Source organism: Mya arenaria, chromosome 10 (assembly GCF_026914265.1).
Source record: "Mya arenaria isolate MELC-2E11 chromosome 10, ASM2691426v1".
NCBI lineage: Eukaryota > Metazoa > Mollusca > Bivalvia > Myida > Myidae > Mya > Mya arenaria.
This window is the reverse complement of record NC_069131.1, coordinates 72,354,247-72,368,752: the sequence shown is the minus strand read 5'-3', so window position 1 is coordinate 72,368,752 and position 14,506 is coordinate 72,354,247. Positions and strand designations below refer to the sequence as shown.

The following is a 14,506-nucleotide window of genomic DNA, read 5'->3' as shown; positions in this document are numbered from 1 at the left end:
TCACCTGTATGACTTGTATCACCTGTATGACTTTTATCACCTGTATGACTTGTATGACTTGTATCACCTGTATGACTTGCATCTCCTGTATGACTTGTATGACTTGTATCACCTGTATGGCTTGTATCTCCTGTATGACTTGTATGACTTGTATCACCTGTATGACTTGTATCTCCTGTATGACTTGTATGGCTTGTATCACCTGTATGGCTTGTATGACCTGTATCACCTGTATGGCTTGTATGACTTGTTTGACTTGTATCACCTGTATGGCTTGTATCACCTGTATGGCTTTTATCACCTGTATGGCTTGTATGACTCGTATGACTCGTATCACTTGTATGACTTGTATCACTTGTTTTTAAGCTGTATGACCTGTATGACTAGTATAACCTGTATCACTTGTATGACCCGTACGATTTGTATGACTCGTATGACCTTTATGACTTGTATGACTTGTTTGACTTGTATCACTTGTATCTCTTGTATGAATTGTATCACTTGTTTGATTTTTTTCACCTTTATGACTTGTATGGCGTGTATGACTTGTATGACTTGTTTGACTTGTATCACTTGTATCACTTGTATGAATTGTGTCACTTGTTTGACTTGTATCACTTGTATAACTTGTATCACTTGTATGACATGTATGACTTGTATCACTTGTATCACTTGTATCACTTGTATCACTTGTATCACCTGTATCACTTGTGTCACTTGTATCACCTGTATGGCTTGTATCACCTGTTTGACTTGTATCACCTGTATCACTTGTTTGACTTGTATCACCTGTATCACTTGTATGACTTGTATCACTTTTATCACCTGTATCACTTGTATCACTTGTATCACGTGTATCACTTGTATGACTTTTATCACTTTTATGACTTGTATAACTTGTATCACTTGTATCACCTGTATGGCTTTTATCACCTATATCACTTGTATCACTTGTATGACTTGTATCACTTTTATGACTTGTATCACTTGTATCACTTGTATCACATGTACCACTTGTATGGCTTGTATCACCTGTATCACTTGTATCACTTGTATGAATTGTATCACTTGTATCACCTGTATGGCTTGTATCACCTGTTTGACTTGTATCACCTGTATCACTTGTTTGACTTGTATCACTTGTATGACTTGTATGACTGGTTTGACCTGTATCACTTGTATGACTTGTATAACCTGTATCACTATTATCACTTGTTTGACTTATATCACTTGTTTGACTTGTATCACTTGTATCACTTGTATCACTTGTAAAACCTGTATCACTATTATCACTTGTATGGCTTGTATGACTTGTATGACTTGTATGACTTGTATCACTTGTATGACTTGTATGACTTGTATCACATGTGTGACTTGTATGACTTGTATCACTTGTATCACTTGTATCACTTGTATGACTAGTATCACTTGTATCACTTGTATCACGTGTATGACTTGTATCACTTGTATCACTTGTATGGCTTGTATGACTTGTATGACTTGTATCACTTGTATGACTTGTATCACTTGTATGACTTGTATGACTTGTAAGACTTGTATGACTTGTGTCACTTGTATCACTTGTATGACTTGTATGACTTGTATCACCTGTATCACTTGTATGACTTGTATGACTTGTATCATTTGTATCACTTGTATCACTTGTATCACCTGTATCACTTGTATCACCTGTATCACTTGTATCACTTGTATCACTTGTATCACTTGTATCACCTGTATCACTTGTATCACTTGTATCACTTGTATGGCTTGTATGACTTGTATGACTTGTATCACTTGTTTGACTTGTATCACTTGTATCACTTGTATCACTTGTATCACCTGTATCACTTTTATCACCTGTATCACTTGTATGACTTGTATGACTTGTATGACTTGTATCACCTGTATCACTTGTATCACTTGTATCACTTGTATGACTTGTATCACTTGTATGGCTTGTATGACTTGTATGACTTGTATGACTGGTATCACCTGTATGGCTTGTATCATTTGTATCACCTGTATCACTTTTATCACTTGTATCACTTGTATGGCTTGTATGACTTGCATGACTTGTATCACTTGTTTGACTTGTATCACTTGTATCACTTGTATCACCTGTATCACTTGTATCACCTGTATCACTTGTTTGACTTGTATGACTTGTATGACTTGTATGACTTGTATCACTTGTATGACTTGTATGACTTGTATGACTTGTATGTCTTGTATGACCTGTATCACTTGTATGACTTGTATGACTTGTATCACTTGTGTGACTTGTATCACTTGTATGGCTTGTATGACTTGTTTGACCTGTATCACTTGTATGACTTGTATCACTTGTATCACTTGTAAAACCTGTATCACTTGTATCACTTGTATGGCATTTATGACTTGTATGACTTGTATCACTTGTTTGACTTGTATCACTTGTATCACTTGTATCACCTGTATCACTTGTATCACCTGTATCACTTTTATCACCTGTATCACTTGTATCACTTGTATCACTTGTATCACCTATATCACTTGTATCACTTGTATCACTTGTATGGCTTGTATGACTTGTATGACTTATATCACTTGTTTGACTTGTATCACTTGTATCACTTGTATCACTTGTATGACTTGTATCACTTGTATGACTTGTATCACTTGTATGGCTTGTATGACTTGTATGACTTGTATGACTGGTATCACCTGTATGGCTTGTATCATTTGTATCACCTGTATCACTTGTATCACTTGTATCACTTGTATGGCTTGTATGACTTGCATGACTTGTATTACTTGTTTGACTTGTATCACTTGTATCACTTGTATCACTTGTATCATTTGTATCACCTGTATCACTTGTATCACCTGTATCACTTGTATGACTTGTATGACTTGTATGACTTGTATCACTTGTATGACTTGTATGACTTGTATGACTTGTATGTCTTGTATGACCTGTATCACTTGTATGACTTGTATGACTTGTATGACTTGTATCACCTGTATCACCTGTATCACTTGTATCATTGTATCACCTGTATCACTTGTATGACTTGTATGACTTGTATCACTTGTATGACTTGTATGACTTGTATCACTTGTATCACTTTTATGACTTGTATCACTTGTATCACTTGTATGACTTGTATGACTTGTATCACCTGTATCACTTGTATGACTTGTATGACTTGTATAATTTGTATCACTTGTATCACTTGTATCACCTGTATCACTTGTATCACCTGTATCACGTGTATGACTTGTATGACTTGTATGACTTGTATGACTTGTATCACCTGTATCACTTGTATGACTTGTATCACTTGTATGACTTGTATCAATTGTATGGCTTGTATGACTTGTATGACTTGTATGACTGGTATCACCTGTATGGCTTGTATCATTTGTATCACCTGTATCACTTGTATCACTTGTATCACTTGTATGGCTTGTATGACTTGCATGACTTGTATCACTTGTTTGACTTGTATCACTTGTATCACTTGTATCACTTGTATCACCTGTATCACTTGTATCACCTGTATCACTTGTATGACTTGTATGACTTGTATGACTTGTATGACTTGTATCACTTGTATGACTTGTATGACTTGTATGACTTGTATGTCTTGTATGACCTGTATCACTTGTATGACTTGTATGACTTGTATCACCTGTATCACCTGTATCACTTGTATCATTGTATCACCTGTATCACTTGTATGACTTGTATGACTTGTTTGACTTGTATCACTTGTATCACTTGTATCACTTGTATCACCTGTATCACTTGTATCACTTGTATCACCTGTATCCCGTGTATCACCTTTATCACCTGTATGACTTGTATCACTTGTATGACTTGTATCACTTGTATGACTTGTATCACTTGTATCACTTGTATGACTTGTATCACTTGTATGACTTGTATCACTTGTATTACTTTTATCACTTGTATAACCTGTATCACTTGTATTACTTGTATCACTTGTATAACCTGTATCACTTGTATGGCTTGTATCACTTGTATGACTTGTATCACTTGTATGACTTGTATCACTTGTATGACCTTTATCACTTGTATGACTTGTATCACTTGTATGACTTGTATCACTTGTATTACTTGTATCACTTGTATGACTTGTATCACTTGTATGACTTGTATCAATTGTATGACTTGTATCACTTGTATTACTTGTATCACTTGTATCACTTGTATCACCTGTATCACTTGTATGACTTGTATCACCTGTATGGCTTGTATCACTTGTATCACCTGTATCACTTGTATGACTTGTATCACCTGTATCACTTGTATCACTTGTATCACCTGTATGGCTTGTATCACTTGTATCACTTGTATCACTTGTATGACTTGTATCACCTGTATCACTTGTATCACTTGTATTACTTGTATCACTTGTATCACTTGTATCACCTGTATCACTTATATGACTTGCATCACCTGTATGGCTTGTATCACTTGTATCGCCTGTATCACTTGTATGACTTGTATCACCTGTATCACTTGTATCACCTGTATCACCTGTATGGCTTGTATCACTTGTATCACCTGTATCACTTGTATCACTTGTTTCACTTGTATCACCTGTATCACTTGTATCACTTGTATGGCTTGTATGACTTGTATGACTTGTATGACTTGTATGACTTGTATCACTTGTATCACTTGTATCACTTGTATCACTTCTTTTACTTGTATCACTTGTATAACCTGTATCACTTGTATCACTTGTATGGCTTTTATCACTTGTATCACTTGTATCACTTGTATCACTTGTATCACCTGTAGGGCTTGTATCACCTGTATCACTTGTATCACTTGTATCGCTTGTATCACTTGTATCACTTGTATGACTTGTATCACCTGTATCACTTGTATCACTTGTATCACCTGTATGGCTTGTATCACTTGTATCACCTGTATCACTTGTATGACTTGTATCACCTGTATCACTTGTATCACCTGTATCACCTGTATGGCTTGTATCACTTGTATCACCTGTATCACTTGTATGACTTGTATCACCTGTGTCACTTGTACCACTTGTATCACCTGTATCACATGTATGACTTGTATCACTTGTATGACTTGTATCACTTGTATCACTTGTATCACTTGTATGACTTGTATCACTTGTATCACTTGTATGGCTTGTATGACTTGTATGACTTGTATCACTTGTATGACTTGTATCACTTGTATGACTTGTATGACTTGTATAACTTGTATGACTTGTGTCACTTGTATCACTTGTATGACTTGTATGACTTGTATCACCTGTATCACTTGTATGACTTGTATGACTTGTATCATTTGTATCACTTGTATCACTTGTATCACCTGTATCACTTGTATCACCTGTATCACTTGTATCACTTGTATCACTTGTATCACCTGTATCACTTGTATCACTTGTATCACTTGTATGGCTTGTATCACTTGTATGACTTGTATCACTTGTTTGACTTGTATCACTTGTATCACTTGTATCACTTGTATCAGCTGTATCACTTGTATCACCTGTATCACTTGTATGACTTGTATGACTTGTATGACTTGTATCACCTGTATCACTTGTATCACTTGTATCACTTGTATGACTTGTATCACTTGTATGGCTTGTATGACTTGTATGACTTGTATGACTGGTATCACCTGTATGGCTTGTATCATTTGTATCACCTGTATCACTTGTATCACTTGTATCACTTGTATGGCTTGTATGACTTGCATGACTTGTATCACTTGTTTGACTTGTATCACTTGTATCACTTGTATCACTTGTATCACTTGTATCACCTGTATCACTTGTATCACCTGTATCACTTGTATGACTTGTATGACTTGTATGACTTGTATGACTTGTATGACTTGTATGACTTGTATGACTTGTATGTCTTGTATGACCTGTATCACTTGTATGACTTGTATGACTTGTATCACTTGTGTGACTTGTATCACTTGTATGGCTTGTATGACTTGTTTGACCTGTATCACTTGTATGACTTGTATCACTTGTATCACTTGTAAAACCTGTATCACTTGTATCACTTGTATGGCTTTTATGACTTGTATCACCTGTATCACTTGTATCACCTGTATCACTTTTATCACCTGTATCACTTGTATCACTTGTATCACCTATATCACTTGTATCACTTGTATCACTTGTATGGCTTGTATGACTTGTATGACTTATATCACTTGTTTGACTTGTATCACTTGTATCACTTGTATCACTTGTATGACTTGTATCACTTGTATGACTTGTATCACTTGTATGGCTTGTATGACTTGTATGACTTGTATGACTGGTATCACCTGTATGGCTTGTATCATTTGTATCACCTGTATCACTTGTATCACTTGTATCACTTGTATGGCTTGTATGATTTGCATGACTTGTATCACTTGTTTGACTTGTATCACTTGTATCACTTGTATCACTTGTATCATTTGTATCACCTGTATCACTTGTATCACCTGTATCACTTGTATGACTTGTATGACTTGTATGACTTGTATCACTTGTATGACTTGTATGACTTGTATGACTTGTATGTCTTGTATGACCTGTATCACTTGTATGACTTGTATGACTTGTATGACTTGTATCACCTGTATCACCTGTATCACTTGTATCATTGTATCACCTGTATCACTTGTATGACTTGTATGACTTGTATCACTTGTATGACTTGTATGACTTGTATCACTTGTATCACTTGTATGACTTGTATGACTTGTATCACTTGTATCACTTGTATGACTTGTATGACTTGTATCACCTGTATCACTTGTATGACTTGTATGACTTGTATAATTTGTATCACTTGTATCACTTGTATCACCTGTATCACTTGTATCACCTGTATCACGTGTATGACTTGTATGACTTGTATGACTTGTATGACTTGTATCACCTGTATGACTTGTATGACTTGTATCACTTGTATGACTTGTATCACTTGTATGGCTTGTATGACTTGTATGACTTGTATGACTGGTATCACCTGTATGGCTTGTATCATTTGTATCACCTGTATCACTTGTATCACTTGTATCACTTGTATGGCTTGTATGACTTGCATGACTTGTATCACTTGTTTGACTTGTATCACTTGTATCACTTGTATCACTTGTATCACTTGTATCACCTGTATCACTTGTATCACCTGTATCACTTGTATGACTTGTATGACTTGTATGACTTGTATCACTTGTATGACTTGTATGACTTGTATGACTTGTATGTCTTGTATGACCTGTATCACTTGTATGACTTGTATGACTTGTATCACCTGTATCACCTGTATCACTTGTATCATTGTATCACCTGTATCACTTGTATGACTTGTATGACTTGTTTGACTTGTATCACTTGTATCACTTGTATCACTTGTATCACCTGTATCACTTGTATCACTTGTATCACCTGTATCTCGTGTATCACCTTTATCACCTGTATGACTTGTATCACTTGTATGACTTGTATCACTTGTATGACTTGTATCACTTGTATCACTTGTATGACTTGTATCACTTGTATGACTTGTATCACTTGTATTACTTTTATCACTTGTATTACTTGTATCACTTGTATGACTTGTATCACTTGTATTACTTGTATCACTTGTATGACTTGTATCACTTGTATGACTTGTATCACTTGTATGACTTGTATCACTTGTATTACTTGTATCACTTGTATCACTTGTATCACCTGTATCACTTGTATGACTTGTATCACCTGTATGGCTTGTATCACTTGTATCACCTGTATCACTTGTATGACTTGTATCACCTGTATCACTTGTATCACTTGTATCACCTGTATGGCTTGTATCACTTGTATCACTTGTATCACTTGTATCACTTGTATGTCTTGTATCACCTGTATCACTTGTATCACTTGTATTACTTGTATCACTTGTATCACTTGTATCACCTGTATCACTTATATGACTTGTATCACCTGTATGGCTTGTATCACTTGTATCGCCTGTATCACTTGTATGATTTGTATCACCTGTATCACTTGTATCACCTGTATCACCTGTATGGCTTGTATCACTTGTATCACCTGTATCACTTGTATGACTTGTATCACCTGTATCACTTGTATCACTTGTTTCACTTGTATCACCTGTATCACTTGTATGACTTGTATCACTTGTATGACTTGTATCACTTGTATCACTTGTATCACTTGTATGGCTTGTATCACTTGTATCATTTGTATCACCTGTATCACTTGTATCACTTGTATCACTTGTATGACTTGTATCACTTGTATTACTTGTATGACTTGTATGACTTGTATCACTTGTATCACTTGTATCACTTGTTTTACTTGTATCACTTGTATAACCTGTATCACTTGTATCACTTGTATGGCTTTTATCACTTGTATCACTTGTATCACTTGTATCACCTGTAGGGCTTGTATCACCTGTATCACTTGTATCACTTGTATCACTTGTATCACTTGTATCACTTGTATGACTTGTATCACCTGTATCACTTGTATCACTTGTATCACCTGTATGGCTTGTATCACTTGTATCACCTGTATCACTTGTATGACTTGTATCACCTGTATCACTTGTATCACCTGTATCACCTGTATGGCTTGTATCACTTGTATCACCTGTATCACTTGTATGACTTGTATCACCTGTGTCACTTGTACCACTTGTATCACCTGTATCACATGTATGACTTGTATCACTTGTATGACTTGTATCACTTGTATCACTTGTATCACTTGTATGGCTTGTATCACTTGTATCATTTGTATCACCTGTATCACTTGTATGACTTGTATCACTTGTATTACTTGTATCACTTGTATGACTTGTATCACTTGTATGACTTGTATGACTTGTATGACTTGTATCACCTGTATCACTTGTATCACTTGTATCACTTGTATGGCTTTGTATCACCTGTATGGCTAGTTTACATTAGATGATTTTATCACTTTTATGAATTATATCATATGTCGGACTTGAATGACTTGTATCACTTGTTTGACTTTGTTGTATTAGTGTCATCGACAGCATACAAGTCATACAGGTGAATCATATTTCTAAATGTGGCAGAAGTTCGCTCCACAAATTAACTTTTTCCCAACATGTGTTAATTTCTAAAACGAGATGGTCGTAAGTCATAAAACGCCAGACACAACTACTTATCACCATGGCAATGGGTACCAAGTATCAGAGTAATATCTCTAAAAATGAGTGGAACGGTCGCTCTTCAAACGTTTTCCAACAGACCGCCCCACCGTCAAACCGACCAACCGTTTATTGTTTTCGGTGCTAAAATTAACCATAGGGCCAGTATAATTTCTTTCAGGAAATTGAAACTACAGGGACAAGCTGTGTAGGTAATACTTTACCGATTATCCTTTATAGGGACACAAGAGTCAGAACCTACTATGGCTAGGAGTAACAAATGAGTGTTTCTTTCTGGTTTCCCGACCTACCTTAGTTTTTGTTCTACCTGTTTATGCATATCGCCATCTTACATTTTTTTTTATTCTGACATTTTTTTTCTAATTTCGGGGGGCATTTCTTTGGTATTTTTTTTGCTTCTGAAAGTCGTTTATTTTTGTCTTTCTATAGGGTTCTCTAGTTAACAATTGAAAAGTTAACCCTCATTGAAAACTGAAGTTTGAGTTCAATATCAAACTAAGTAAAACCTATTATCATTCTTCATCAAATGTTTTAATTGTATATGTTGGTTATTTATATCACGAAATCCGATTAGCTGCACCAATCTGAGATTTATTGGGACCGATATTAACAAACACCCAAATGCAAATTACTCATATTTGGAATAGTAAATATTAACTTCTTACGAAACGTATGCCATAAGCTGAAATGGTATGGAGGTTTTCTAAGTCAAGAGCCTTGACTAGTCAGAAAAAAAGAAAACTGTTGATGTGATTAAACTTATATCATATTTTGAATATTTCTTTCTCTAAATTTTCTAAAGATATAGTGCTTTGTTATTTTTTTTTAATGTAGCTAAAGTGATAAATGCTTGTAAAGTCTTAAATATTACTCTTTGGTGAATTGAATATTATCAGTTTTTCTCCCTAAACTGAAACATTGTTGCTGTGTGATATTCTTTTTATCAATTGTCAGATGAACAAAGCCTATTGTGGGACTTAAATTACTCGTACAAGCATGAATAAGTGCATCACAAAGTAGACTTGTTTGTTTTATGCATACCCGGTAGATAAAACAAGAAAGATAAATAACTAAAGATGAAGCTAAGTCGAAAGGGGTTATCTAGAACCATCTGCAAAACGAACTAATTTAGACGTAATGTCCCCATTTATAATGATTTTCTGAAAGATAGCCACGCACTACTCTTCCTCCATACAGGCGGACAGAGCGACTGAATTCCAAAACATTTGCCAATGTACAAAAAAATTGGTGAGTTTATATTTTAAAACTCTTGTATTTTGAAGGCTAGTATTTCTTATTTTAATAGTTAAAATTTCACATGACTCCGTGGTCGATTGATAACGCACTAGAATTGTAAGTTCCACCCACGCTCCCCAACCAACATATTGATGGTCTCAACCCGAGGTCACATTGGTATTATAGTCGGAAAGAAACAACAGTTTTCCACTGAAACAGAGATGCTTTCTGTTAAACCTATGTCGGTGACTCTAATGCAAATAACATTCGTGATTAAAAACCGGTGTATGAAGTTGAAGGTTGGAGATTGGGCTCGGCGTTGTCGGTAAAGGAACTAGCCTGTAAGATTGCGGATGTCGCTGGTTATTTCAAGAGACAACTTAGTGTTTTCTACGACGTGCAGTATGTTTTCATAAATTAATATGGCGTTTAATTTAATCAAATATTCGGTAATAAATGACTCCCTTACTGGAATTATTTTGACGCCGATCATTTTTTCAACGACTGTCCTGATAAAATATATTGAAATGTTGCAATGGTTAATTATTAATGTTGAAAAATGGTGGTAGTGGTGGTGATAGTGGTGGCGGTGGTAGCAGAGTGGTAGGAGTGTTGATAGTGGCAGTGGAAGCGGAGTGGTAGTGGCGGTGATAGTGGTGGTGGTGGTAGCAGAGTGGTAGGGGTGTTGGTAGTGGCAGTGGAAGCGGAGTGGTATTGGTGTTGATTGTGGCGGTGGTAGCTGAGTGGTAGTGGTGGTGATAGTGGCAGCAGTAGCAGAGTGGCAGTGGTGTTGATAGTGTCAGTGGTAGCAGAGTGGTAGTGGTGTTGATAGTGGCAGTGGTAGTAGAGTGGTAGTGGTGTTGATAGTGTCAGTGGTAGCAGAGTGGTATTGGTGTTGATAGTGGCGGTGGTAGCTGAGTGGCAGTGGTGTTGATAGTGTCAGTGGTAGCAGAGTGGTAGTGGTGTTGATAGTGGCAGTGGTAGCAGAGTGGTAGTGGTGTTGATAGTGTCAGTGGTAGCAGAGTGGTAGTGGTGTTGATAGTGGCAATGGTAGATGAGTGGTAGTGGTGTTGATAGTGTCAGTGGTAGCAGAGTGGTAGTGGTGTTGATAGTGGCAGTGGTAGCAGAGTGGTGGTGGTGTTGATAGTGGCAGTGGTAGCTGAGTGGTAGTGGTGTTGATAGTGGCAGTGGTAGCAGAATGGTGGTGGTGTTGATAGTGGCAGTGGTAGCAGAGTGGTAGTGGTGGTGGTAGTGGCAGTGGAAGCTGAGTGGTAGTGGTGGTGATAGTGGCAGTGGTAGCAGAGCGGTAGTGGTGTTGATAGTGGCAGTGGAAGCTGAGTGGTAGTGGTGTTGATAGTGGCAGTGGTAGCAGAGTGGTATTGGTGTTGATAGTGGCAGTGGAAGCTGAGTGGTAGTGGTGTTGATAGTGGCAGTGGTAGCAGAGTGGTATTGGTGTTGATAGTGGCAGTGGAAGCTGAGTGGTAGTGGTGTTGATAGTGGCAGTGGTAGCAGAGTGGTATTGGTGTTGATAGTGTCAGTGGTAGCTGAGTGGTAGTGGTGTTGATAGTGGCAGTGGTAGCTGAGTGGTAGTGGTGGTGGTAGTGGCAGCAGTAGCAGAGTGGCAGTTTTGGTGGTAGGGGCAGCAGTAGCTTTGTGGTAGTGGTGTTGATATTGGCAACGGTGGTAGCTGAATGGTAGTGTTGGTGGTAGTGGCCGCGGTAGGTAAGTGGTAGTGGCAGCGGTAATAAAGTGGTAGTCGTGGTGTTGGTATTGGCAGCGGTAGCAGTGTTGTAGTGGTGGTTGTTGTGGCAGTTGAAGCAGAGTGGCAGTGGTGGTGAAAGTAGCAGCGGTAGCAGAGTGACAGTGGTGGTGGGAGAGGCAGCAGTAGCAATGTGGTAGTTGTGTTGGTAGTGTGAGCAGTAGCAAAGTGGTTGTGGTGGAGAAAGTGGCAGCGGTAGCAATGTGGTTGTTATGTTGATATTGGAAGCGGTAGCAAAGTGGCAGCCGGGTGGTGCTAGTGGTAGCTCTAGCAAAGTGGTAGAGGTTGTTATAGTGTCAGCGGTAGCATAGTGGTTTTGGTGGTGGTATTTGTAATGGTAGCAGAGTGATAGTTGTGGTGGTTGTAGTGGCAACAGTAGCAGTGTGGTAGTGATGATGGTGGTAGTAGTGACAGCGGCAGCAGTGTGGTAGTGATGTGATATTTGTAGTGGTAGCAAAGTGTAAGCCGGGTGGTGCTAGTGGCAGCGGTAGCAAATTGGTAGAACTTGTTATAGTGTCAGCGGTAGCAGAGTGGTACAAGTGTTGGTAGTGGTAGCGGTAGCAGAGTGATAGTGGTAGTGGTTGAGGTGGAAACGGTAGCAGTGTGGTGGTGGTGGTGGTGGTGGTGGTGGTTGTAGTGGCGGCGGTAGCAGTGTGGTAGTGGCAGTGTTATTGGCAGCAGTCGCTGAGTTTGAAGTGGTGGTGATGGTAGTGGCAGTGATAGTTGCTCTGGTAATGGTTGCGGTAGCAGAGAGGTAGTAGTAGTTAGGTGTGGGTGGTGGCAGCAGTAGCAGAGTTGTAGTGGTAGTGTTGGTGGGGGTAGTTTCAGCGGTAGCAAATTTAAGTGGTGGGGGTGATGGTGGTCGGTAGTGTTAGTGGTTACAGAGTGGTGGTTGTAGTGGTTTTAGTGGAGGTAGGTCTAGTGGAAGCAGCATTGGAATTGTAATAGCGGTGTAACTGGAATAGCAAGCAAACTTTTAGCGATAGTGGCAGCGGTAGCAGATAAGTAGTGATAGAAGAAGTGATATTGGAAGATGGTGTTGATTTTTATTTCGGTGGTAGTAGTAGTAGAAGTAGCAGTAGTCACACCATAATAATAAATTAAATTTTGAGGAATAACTTAATGTGATTTACAAATGCATATCCCCAATCTGACTTCAAGTCTAAGCAATATTATAATAATAATAATAATAATAATAATAATAATAATAATAATAATAATAATTATTATTATTATTATTATTATTATTATTATTATTATTATTAATAATTTGAGGGTACAACATATTTAAAATAAATTATAGACAAATGACAGAAATGAACAAAAAAACATATGTACATTGTTTGCATGCAGCTGAAATATGCATAGATGCGGAAGGTTTTACATATCAAACAAATTTCTTTTGTGTTACGAAGATTCACACTATTTAAATCTTCAATACATTGGAAATATTTTAAACATCATGCTTTAAAATGGAAAACAGGAATATAAATAGGGACAAAAGTGTATTTTACAAATGTGTCTTCAGGTTTTTGTCGAAAATGAATAAACAGACAAATACAAAGGCGCAGATATTGAAAATAAAATAACATAGAAATGATCACATTCTGCACTTGTTTTAAAGCAGGATAACATAATGACATATCTTCATGAACGGAATTTGATCCGCATTACTCAATGTCTCAAATGTTCTATTTTTCACCGAGCAAAATATGAAAACAACAAAGGTCCGGTTTGTGCACTATCATAGATTTTCACTAGCGGATCCAGGTGGGATGCACCAGGTGCGTGCCCCCCCCCCCCCCCTCCCACCATCTAATTGTCCAAGTTATCCTTGTATTTCAATATAGGAGAAATGTCATAAAATACGCCCAGAAGGCACCATTTCAGAAAAGAAAGTGATAAAATTTTCTTCAACACCCCCCCCCCCAACCAATACTTTAATTAAACAAAATAAATTTTGTTTCTGAGAAAGGGGCACAAGTCATAAGACTACGCTCCCTAGTTACGCCCCCTTTAACGTCGAATCCTGGAGCCGCGCCTGCTGTTTGTTGTTTTTTTTAAAGAAGTAAAAGAACAGTTAAAAAACTGATGTCGGTACTTTACATTATTATTGTGATAATAGTTTCGCCTCCAGTAATTGCTTTGAACTTTTCCTATGTTTATAACGATTGCATGTACATGATAAGCTCTCTCATGACACTGGTTATTGCATACTGAATGTTAAACTTCTTCTGTACATGTCAGCGGTATTCAATTGATTGAAATTATTCGTATCACTGT

General features: G+C 37.4%; 1 protein-coding gene across 1 annotated transcript in view; it reads right to left on the bottom strand.

Annotated features, from left to right (window-relative positions):
• Nucleotides 1-14,506, bottom strand: part of LOC128205006 (dentin sialophosphoprotein-like) — a 29,502-nt gene that overhangs the window by 12,987 nt on the left and 2,009 nt on the right. The gene's annotated exons all lie outside the window — the stretch shown is intronic.